At 47.4% G+C, this 11,136-nt stretch overlaps 2 long non-coding RNA genes across 2 annotated transcripts; both read left to right on the top strand.

Moving 5' to 3' along the window:
- Positions 1–5: 5 nt before the first annotated feature.
- Positions 6–3,088, top strand: LOC135538152 (uncharacterized). Its single transcript, XR_010455329.1, has 3 exons — positions 6–23; positions 1,524–1,610; positions 3,031–3,088. It is a non-coding gene; the product is annotated as an uncharacterized LOC135538152 (long non-coding RNA).
- Positions 3,089–3,294: 206 nt separating this feature from the next.
- On the top strand, positions 3,295–3,656 carry LOC135538151 (uncharacterized). The gene is made up of 3 exons (XR_010455328.1): positions 3,295–3,362; positions 3,450–3,514; positions 3,635–3,656. It is a non-coding gene; the product is annotated as an uncharacterized LOC135538151 (long non-coding RNA).
- Positions 3,657–11,136: the final 7,480 nt, after the last annotated feature.

Here is an 11,136-nt window from a genome sequence, read left to right as displayed (position 1 = left end):
CTCCTCAGAGCTACCCTGGCAGGGTGAGTAGGCTCCTCTAGAGCTACCCTGGCAGGGTGAGTAGGCTCCTCTAGAGCTACCCTGGCAGGGTGAGTAGGCTCCTCTAGAGCTACCCTGGCAGGGTGAGTAGGCTCCTCTAGAGCTACCCTGGCAGGGTGAGTAGGCTCCTCTAGAGCTACCCTGGCAGGGTGAGTAGGCTCCTCTAGAGCTACCCTGGCAGGGTGAGTAGGCTCCTCTAGAGCTACCCTGGCAGGGTGAGTAGGCTCCTCTAGAGCTACCCTGGCAGGGTGAGTAGGCTCCTCTAGAGCTACCCTGGCAGGGTGAGTAGGCTCCTCTAGAGCTACCCTGGCAGGGTGAGTAGGTTGTTCTAGAGCTACCCTGGCAGGGTGAGTAGGTTGTTCTAGAGCTACCCTGGCAGGGTGAGTAGGCTCCTCTAGAGCTACCCTGGCAGGGTGAGTAGGCTCCTCTAGAGCTACCCTGGCAGGGTGAGTAGGTTCCTCTAGAGCTACCCTGGCAGGGTGAGTAGGCCTTCAGGAGCTACCCTGGCAGGGTGAGTAGGCTCCTCTAAAGCTACCCTGGCAGGGGGTGAGTAGGTTCTCTTCTAGAGCTACCCTGGCAGGGTGAGGCAGGGCTGCCTTAGAGCTACCCTGGCAGGGTGAGCAGGTTCCTCTAGAGCTACCTGGCAGGGTGAGTAGGCTGCTCTAGAGCTACTCCCTGGCAGGGTGAGTAGGTTCCTCTAGAGCTACTTCCTGGCAGGGGTGAGTAGGCTCCTCTAGAAGAACCTACTCGGAAATCGCTTACCTTTACTCGATCTGTCTCCCTATAGGCTGGACTGACTGGACTGACTGGACTGACTGACTGACTTCCTGACTGATTGATCTGTCTCCCTATAGGCTGGACTGACTTCCTGACTGATTGATCTGTCTCCCCCTATAGGCTGGACTGGACTTCCTGACTGACTGATCTGTCTCCCCCTAGGCTGGACTGACTTCCCTGATGATCTGTCTCCCTATAGGCTGGACTGACTTCCTGACTGATTGATCTGTCTCCCCCTATAGGCTGGACTGACTTCCTGACTGACTGATCTGTCTCCCATAGGCTGGACTGACTTCCTGACTGATTGATCCGTCTCCCCTATAGGTTGGACTGACTTCCTGACTGATTGATCTGTCTCCCCTATAGGTTGGACTGACTTCCTGACTGATTGATCTGTCTCCTTTATAGGCTGGACTGACTTCCTGACTGACTGATCTGTCTCCCCTATAGGCTGGACTGACTTCCTGACTGACTGATCTGTCTCCCCCATAGGCTGGACTGACTTCCCTGACTGATTGATCTGTCTCCCCTATAGGTTGGACTGACTTCCTGACTGACTGATCTGTCTCCCCCTATAGGCTGGACTGACTTCCTGACTGACTGATCTGTCTCCCCCTATAGGCTGGACTGACTTCCTGACTGACTGATCTGTCTCCCCCTATAGGCTGGACTGACTTCCTGACTGATTGATCTGTCTCCCCCTACAGGCTGGAGGCAGTGATGACACGGTTACGGTGCGTTACTCCTCCCAGTATGAGGAGAGACTGGACCCCTTCGCCTCCTTCAGCAAGAGGGTGAGGACAACCACTTTAGGCAGATTGTGTATTGGTCAGTGTGTGTTGATGTGTATTGGTCAGTATGTGTTGATGTGTACTGGTCAGTGTGTGTTGATGTGTATTGGTCAGTGTGTGTTGATGAGTATTGGTCAGTGTGTATTGGTCAGTGTGTGTTGATGTGTATTGGTCAGTGTGTATTGGTCAGTGTGTGTTGATGTGTATTGGTCAGTATGTGTTGATGTGTATTGGTCAGTGTGTGTTGATGTGTATTGGTCAGTATGTGTTGATGTGTATTGGTCAGTGTGTGTTGATGTGTATTGGTCAGTGTGTGTTGATGTGTATTGGTCAGTGTGTGTTGATGTGTATTGGTCAGTGTGTGTTGATGTGTATTGGTCAGTGTGTGTTGATGTGTATTGGTCAGTATGTGTTGATGTGTATTGGTCAGTATGTGTTGATGTGTATTGGTCAGTATGTGTTGATGTGTATTGGTCAGTGTGTGTTGATGTGTATTGGTCAGTGTGTGTTGATGTGTACTGGTCAGTGTGTGTTGATGTGTACTGGTCAGTGTGTGTTGATGTGTATTGGTCAGTATGTGTTGATGTGTATTGGTCAGTGTGTGTTGATGTGTATTGGTCAGTATGTGTTGATGTGTATTGGTCAGTGTGTGTTGATGTGTATTGGTCAGTATGTGTTGATGTGTATTGGTCAGTGCAGTGTGTGTTGATGTGTATTGGTCAGTGTGTGTTGATGTGTACTGGTCAGTGTGTGTTGATGTGTACTGGTCAGTGTGTGTTGATGTGTATTGGTCAGTGTGTGTTGATGTGTATTGGTCAGTGTGTGTTGATGTGTACCGGTCAGTGTGTGTTGATGTGTACTGGTCAGTGTGTGTTGATGTGTATTGGTCAGTATGTGTTGATGTGTATTGGTCAGTGTGTGTTGATGTGTATTGGTCAGTGTGTGTTGATGTGTACTGGTCAGTGTGTGTTGATGTGTATTGGTCAGTGTGTGTTGATGTGTATTGGTCAGTGTGTGTTGATGTGTATTGGTCAGTATGTGTTGATGTGTATTGGTCAGTATGTGTTAATGTGTATTGGTCAGTGTGTATTGGTCAGTGTGTGTTGATGTATACTGGTCAGTGTGTGTTGATGTATACTGGTCAGTGTGTGTTGATGTGTACTGGTCAGTATGTGTTGATGTGTATTGGTCAGTGTGTATTGGTCAGTGTGTGTTGATGTATACTGGTCAGTGTGTGTTGATGTATACTGGTCAGTGTGTGTTGATGTGTACTGGTCAGTATGTGTTGATGTGTATTGGTCAGTGTGTATTGGTCAGTGTGTGTTGATGTATACTGGTCAGTGTGTGTTGATGTGTACTGGTCAGTGTGTGTTAATGTGTACTGGTATGTGTTGTTGTTGAGACTCATCATGTGTGTTTACAGGAACGCCAGCGCAGATACCTGAGCCTCAGCCCCTGGGACAAGGTTACACTCAGCCTGGTGAGGGATATCATTTACTATTATGAATAGATTTTTATCATAGAAGAATGATCATTTAATTACCACAGTGAATTATTCTAATGTTTGTTTATGCGTCAATTAATCCCATAAGGGATGGGTTGCCAGCTGACTTGCATTCGTTCACAGATACATGTGTGTGAACAAACATTAGTAATTCACCCATGTGTTTCCAGTGGTCGTGGTATTTCTCCAACAAGATGGCCAGAACCATTGCTTTCTTTTACACCATCTTCCTGCATTGCCTGGTCTTCCTGGTATGTAACCTTTCACCTCCCGCCACCCATCGGTTATTCACAGATGTCAGTGCTGATGTCATAATGTGTGTTTGTGTGTGTTCTCAGGTGCTGTACAAGACTGCCTGGAGTGAGAGCATCGGTCGAGACTGCTCTGCCTTCTGTGCTAAGAAGTGAGTACTTCACTCGGTCTTCCTCCCCCCGCTAGCAGAACAGCGGTGTCAGGTTAGGCCTGCCTTTAATTCTATCCATCTCTTCTTATTTCAATCCCCTCCCCTCTGTCCGTCCGTCAGGTACTCGGATCACCTGCATCGTTCCATGAGAACAGGGGACAACCTGTGATGTCAACCGGGATGTCAACAAGTCGTGGCGAGACAAAGGGCAGACTGGAATAGCAGCTTTATTTTCTCCAGTAGATGTTTTTACCCACTGGGGTGTGCTTTCTCTCTGCTTTGGGGGGGGGGGGACTAAAGGGAAGTGGCTGACATGCAAACTCATATTTAATTTTCCAATTAGGTTAAGAGTTTGGTTAAGGTTAGGGTTAATGTAATGGTCAGTTATAGATGTTGGCCAGTCGGGCTGTCAGAAAAATCCCCTTAGGCTTTCTCTCCCCAGCTCTCTCTCCCCAGCTCTCTCCCCCCAGCTCTCTCTCTCCCCAGCTCTCTCTCCCCAGCTCTCTCTCCCCAGCTCTCTCCCCCCAGCTCTCTCTCTCCCCAGCTCTCTCCCCAGCTCTCTCTCCCCAGCTCTCTCTCCCCAGCTCTCTCTCCCCAGCTCTCTCCCCAGCTCTCTCTCCCCAGCCCAGTTTTCCCAGTCTCTCCCCAGCTCTCTCCCAGTTTTCCCAGTTTCTCCCCAGCTCTCTCTCCCCAGCTCTCTCTCTCCCCAGCTCTCTCCCCAGCTCCCCAGCTTCTCCCAGCTCTCTCCCCCAGCTCTCTCTCCCCCAGCTCCCTTCTCCCCAGCTCTCTCTCCCCAGCTCTCTCTCCCCCAGCTCTCTCTCCCCAGCTCTCCTCTCCCCCAGCTCTCTCTCCCCCAGCTCTCTCCCCCAGTTTCTCCCCCAGCTCTCTCTCCCCCAGCTCTCTCCCCCAGCTCTCCCAGCCCAGCTCCCTCTCCCCCAGCTCTCTCTCCCCAGCTCTCTCTCCAGCTCTCTCTCCCCAGCTCTCTCCCCCAGCTCTCTCCCCCAGCTCCCTCTCCCAGCTCTCTCCAGCTCTCTCTCCCCCCCAGCTCTCTCTCCCCAGCTCTCCCCCCAGCTCTCTCTCCCCCAGCTCTCTCTCCCCCAGCTCTCTCCCCCAGCTCTCTCTCCCAGCTCTCTCTCCCCCCAGCTCTCTCTTTCTCCCCAGTTTTCTCCAGACTCTCTCTCTCCCCAGCTCTCTTCTCTCAGCCCCAGCTTTCTCCCCCCAGCTCTCTCTCCCCCCAGCTCTCTCTTCCCCAGCTCTCTCCCCAGCTCTCTCCCCCCAGCTCTCTCTCTCCCCAGCTCTCTCCCAGCTCTCCCCCCCAGCTCTCTCTCCCCAGCTCTCTCTCCCCAGCTCTCTCCCCCAGCTCTCTCTCCCCAGCTCTCTCTCCCCAGCTCTCTCTCCCCAGCTCTCCCTCCCCAGCTCTCTCTCCCCCAGCTCTCTCTCCCAGTTTTCCCCCAGCTCTCTCTCCCCAGCTTTCCCCAGCTCTCTCCCCCAGCTCTCTCTCTCCCCAGCTCTCTCTCTCCCCAGCTCTCTCCCCCAGCGCCTCTCCCCCAGCTCTCTCTCCCCAGCTCTCTCCCCCAGCTCTCTCCCCCCAGCTCTCCCCAGCTCTCTCTCCCCAGCTCTCTCTCCCCAGCTCTCTCCCCCCCCAGCTCTCTCCCCAGCTCTCTCTCCCCAGCTCTCTCCCCCCCCCCAGCTCTCTCTCCCCCCAGCTCTCTCTCCCCCCAGCCTCTCCCCCAGCTCTCTCTCCCCCCAGCTCTCTCTCCCCAGTTTTCCTCAGCTTTCTCTCAGCTCTCTCTCCCCCCCAGCTCTCTCTCTCCCCAGCGCTCTCTCTCCCCCAGCTCTCTCCCCCAGCTCTCTCTCCCCAGCTCTCTCCCCCCCCTGGCTCTCTCCCCCCCAGCTCTCTCTCCCCCAGCTCTCTTCCCCTCAGCTCTCTCTCTCCGAGCTCTTCTCCCCCCAGCTCTCTCTCCCCCCACAGCTCTCTCTCCCCAGCTCTCTCTCTCCCGCCTCTCTCTCCCCAGCTCTCTCTCCCCCAGCTCTCTCCCCCAGCTCTCTCTCCCCCCAGCTCTCTCCCGCTCTCTCTCTCCCCCCAGCTCTCTCCCCCAGCTCTCTCTCCCCCAGCTCTCTCTCCCCTCCCCCAGCTCTCTCCCCCAGCTCTCTCTCCCCCAGCTCTCTCTCCCCAGCTCTCTCTCCCCCAGCTCTCTCTCCCCCAGCTCTCTCCCCCAGCTCTCTCTCCCCCAGCTCTCTCTCCCCCAGCTCTCTCCTCCCCCAGCTCTCTCCCCCCCAGCTCTCTCCCCCCAGCTCTCTCTCCCCAGCTCTCTCTCCCCAGCTCTCTCTCCCCCCAGCTCTCTCTCCCCCCAGCTCTCTCTCCCCCCCGAGCTCTCTCTCCCCCAGCTCCCCAGCTCTCTCTCCCCAGCTCTCTCTCCCCAGCTCTCCTCTCCCCCAGCTCTCTCTCCCCCAGCTCTCTCCCCAGCTCTCTCCCCCAGCTCTCCCCAGCTCTCTCTCTCCCCCCAGCTCTCTCTCTCCCCAGCTCTCTCCCCCAGCTCTCTCCCCCCAGCTCTCTCTCCCCAGCTCTCTCTCCCCAGCTCTCTCTCCCCCCAGCTCTCTCTCTCCCCAGCTCTCTCTCCCCAGCTCTCTCCCCAGCTCTCCTCCCAGCTCTCTCTCCCCGGCTCCTCCCCCCAGCTCTCTCTCCCCCCAGCTCTCTCTCTCCCCCCTGCTCTCTCTCCCCCAGCTCTCTCCCCAGCTCTCTCTCTCCCCAGCTCTCTCTCCCCAGCTCTCTCTCCCCAGCTCTCTCTCTCCCCAGCTCTCTCTCTCCCCCAGCTCTCTCCCCCAGCTCTCTCCCCAGCTCTCTCTCCCAGCTCTCTCTCCCCAGCTCTCCTCCCCCAGCTCTCTCTCTCCCCAGCTCTCTCCCAGGAATAGAAACTAACTGCTTATGAAAGAGAATTTAGCTGCGTTTGTCAGACATTTTGTCATACCTTAGACCATGTTGTGTGAAAATGTCAAACTTTGATTTAAAGAGTAAACATCCGTCTAAGGTCCCTTGATAGTCCTCTTCTACCTTAATATTGATATGTTAAAGAATAACGTTAATTAACTAAAGACAATAATTGTTAAGAGAAGTTGAGAATCTGTTTTTGATAGAAATGGATTAAAGTTTAAATTGAACTTAATGATGGTATCTTACCATTTCCTAGTACCAAAGGGATCAATATGTTTAGTTTTGCTATATTCTGTCCAGCCTGTAGTCTCCAATACTGATATTATTAAACAAATGATTTTGATGAATGAAGAAAGTGATTGACAAGAGGGGTGTTGTGTTTTCCTTTGATTCGGGTCATTTTTAGGGTGTTGAGGAATATTGTGAAAGTATGTGTGTATTTGTGAAAGGATTTGAATATTACAATTGCTATACAACTTAAGAGATAATGTTTAAAGATTAAGTTCCATCTTTGGCTTTTACATTTCCCTCTTTGAGATTACATAGTTAAGTAAAATGTGAAGAATTATCACAGCACCTGTAATTGCTACAAATCTGAATTATCACAGCACCTGTAATTGCTATAAATGTCTGAATTGAACTAGATTGGCAGTATGGTTTAATTAACTTGTATCTTATGTTGAAGTGTATCTGTGTCATGACATGCTGTTGTTCTCTTAGGGTGGGTGTCCAGGCAGGGACATTGTTTCCAGCCAGATGAATAGGGGTGATGCGGTTGTGTTGAGGGTCTTTGGCTCTAGATTGATGGATTTGGACAGATGACATCACACGGGTCATGATTTCTGTTGCAGTAGTTCACCTGAAGGATTGCTGAGTCTCATGTGATTGACTATTATGATGAAATAGATCCCTATATTCCAACCACCTCCTCCACTTGCTATTAGGACATGTACTTACTTGAGCTGCAAACCATATATCACTCTCATCACCATTCGCTATCATTCTAAATAAACTCTATGCAATTTACCTGTGTGTTTTGGTCACAATGAGAGATGTCACAATATGTGGAATGATTACCTTTATTTAGGCAGGGAGTCATAGAAATATAATCAATTTATGTAGATGTTACAATGTGAATATAATGACGTCACAATGATCACAGTCTAAATGATGTCACAATGAGTGATGTCAAAATGATGTGGTGTCAGATTCATAATGATGTCACAATGAGTGATGTCACAATAAGTGGTGCCAGAATGTTCAATGTTACATCAATGCTTAATGTTACAGTGGAAGATGTCAAAGTGAATGTTGTCACATATGGGATAAAACATTTTTTTTCTGTCATACTGCATCAGGGGTACTAATGGTGTTTTCAACACAACTGGTGCAGTGTTCAAAACAACTGGGAACTCGGGGGAATTTTCTTTCTAGATCTCTGACCTGAAGATCATGTCATGATTAGATGTCGTATTTTTCAAGAGTTCCCAGTTGTCCTGGAAGTGCTATGGGAACTCGCAAAAAAATGAGGTCAAATCATGACGTCAGTGATCTTCAGGTCAGAAAGTGAAAGTTCTAGAAAGATGCTTGTGTTTACAACTTGTAATCCGCGTTGGAGCGGATCACTTTTGTTAAGTCTGAAAAGTGTGTTGCATAATCGGGGTAAAAATAGACAGGCTTGCATCTACATGTCGGCTGCATGAACTTGACCAAAATCATGCGGTCATTGTGACATCATTTAGACATTGATCATTGTGACATCATTTAGACATTGATCATTTAGATATTGGTCATTGTGACATCATTTAGACATTGATCATTGTGACATCATTTAGACATTGATCATTGTGACATCATTTAGACATTGATCATTTAGATATTGATCATTGTGACATCATTTAGACATTGATCATTGTGACATCATTTAGACATTGATCATTGTGACATCATTTAGACATTGATCATTTAGATATTGATCATTGTGACATTTAGACATTGATCATTGTGACATCATTTAGATATTGGTCATTGTGACATCATTTAGACATTGATCATTGTGACATCATTTAGACATTGATCATTGTGACATCATTTAGACTGATCATTTAGATATTGGTCATTGTGACATCATTTAGACATTGATCATTGCGACATCATTTAGACATTGATCATTGCGACATCATTTAGACATTGATCATTGTGACATCATTTAGACATTGATCATTGTGACATCATTTAGACATTGATCATTTAGATATTGGTCATTGTGACATCATTTAGACATTGATCATTGTGACATCATTTAGACTGATCATTTAGACATTGGTCATTGCGACATCATTTAGACATTGATCATTGCGACATCATTTAGACATTGATCATTGTGACATCATTTAGACATTGATCATTGTGACATCATTTAGACATTGATCATTTAGATATTGGTCATTGTGACATCATTTAGACATTGATCATTGTGACATCATTTAGACATTGATCATTTAGATATTGATCATTGTGACATCATTTAGACATTGATCATTGTGACATCATTTAGACATTGATCATTGTGACATCATTTAGACATTGATCATTTAGACATTGATCATTATGACATCATTTAGACATTGATCATTGTGACATCATTTAGACATTGATCATTGTGACATCATTTAGACATTGATCATTGTGACATCATTTAGACTGATCATTTAGATATTGGTCATTGTGACATCATTTAGACATTGGTCATTGCGACATCATTTAGACATTGATCATTGCGACATCATTTAGACATTGATCATTGTGACATCATTTAGACATTGATCATTGTGACATCATTTAGACATTGATCATTGTGACATCATTTAGACATTGATCATTGTGACATCATTTAGATATTGGTCATTGTGACATCATTTAGACATTGATCATTTAGACACTGATCATTGTGACATCATTTAGACACTGATCATTGTGACATCATTTAGACACTGATCATTGTGACATCATTTAGATACTGATCATTGTGACATCATTTAGACACTGATCATTGTGACATCATTTAGATATTGGTCATTGTGACATCATTTAGACACTGATCATTGTGACATCATTTAGACACTGATCATTGTGACATCATTGTAGACACTGATCATTGTGACATCATTTAGACATTGATCATTTAGATATTGGTCATTGTGACATCATTTAGACATTGATCACTGTGACGTCATGACATTTTGACTGCAGTCGACTGCATGTTTCTGCACTTGCTCTCGACCACATACATCCTGCAGCCATCGCCTGCATTGTGGGACGCTCTGTCAACCAATCATTAAGGCGTTTTAATTTGACCCACGCGAACGTGTCCAAAGAAATGACAAACTGGAACCAACTTTACAGCGATTCATGTCGCCTATACAGCGAATATATACAGATCAATGTGATTTTCAGGTGTTCTCTCGCACTAATTGTTTGTACACACGTGGTTTTAGTCTGAGTGTCTGGGTATGGGGCTTAGAGACGTGTTTATTTCAACGCTGTGAAGAAACAGTTTTATAAAACCATGGCAACGCCGCCATGTTGATCTGAGCCTTGCTGTTGGACTTCCCCCAACTTCACTCTTCGACTTTGGTCTCCAGTCAGTAGCTCGTGTCCTACCACTCAAACGTGCCAATCATTTGATGTGTTGGAATGAGAGGTCTCTTGTCTACGGTATGCGGGGGTTGTGGGAGGTCTCAGGTCTTGTGTGTGCTTCTGAGTGAGACTGAATTATTCATGTGAGGAGTCCCCTTAAAGAGTTCCACACGTCTCTAAACCTCTTACTGGATCATTCAACTTTGAAGAGGTGTTCTTGACCACAGGAAACCCACCACCACCACACACGACATCCACCGCTTCCTCCCCAGACCATCTCACATCCACCCTCCAGTCAGCATAATCACCCTGGCCTGATCCAATCTTCAGAGACTTCAATTCACCTTTTTCCTCCCCAATTTACCTGTCAGCTAATCCCTCCCTCACCCCACCTGCCACTCACATCTAATCAGTGCATCCTCTATTCAGAGCTCCCACTTGCTCTCTGCAGTCAAGTCAGTTTTCCTCCTCATCAACCTCTCCATAAATATTCACCTCCGTCTCTGAGATAACAGCATAGTTCTTAAAGAGTCTGTGTTTTAATTGCGTCGGAGGAATCGTCTCAAATGGCACTTCCTCAATAATGCATAGTTGGGATGGGTCAAATCGAATGTTATTGGTCACATGTACACGTTTAGCAAATGTTACTGGTCACATATACACGTTTAGTAAATGTTATTGGTCACATACACGTTTAGCAAATGTTATTGGTCACATATACACGTTTAGCAAATGTTATTGGTCACATATACACGTTTAGTAAATGTTATTGGTCACTATACACGTTTAGTAAATGTTATTGGTCACATACACGTTTAGTAAATGTTATTGATCGCATACACGTTTAGCAAATGTTATTGATCACATACAGTTTAGCAAATGTATTGCGCGGATGACAGTGAAATGCTTGTGTTCCTAGTTCCAACAGTGCAGTAATATCTAACTAAATGCTTGTGTTCCTAGTTCCAACAGTGCAGTAATATCTAACTAAATGCTTGTGTTCCTAGCTCCAACAGTGCAGTAATATCTAACTAAATGCTTGTGTTCCTAG

This window comes from Oncorhynchus masou, unplaced genomic scaffold, assembly GCF_036934945.1.
Source record: "Oncorhynchus masou masou isolate Uvic2021 unplaced genomic scaffold, UVic_Omas_1.1 unplaced_scaffold_9198, whole genome shotgun sequence".
NCBI lineage: Eukaryota > Metazoa > Chordata > Actinopteri > Salmoniformes > Salmonidae > Oncorhynchus > Oncorhynchus masou.
This window is presented reverse-complemented; position numbering and strand designations above follow the sequence as displayed.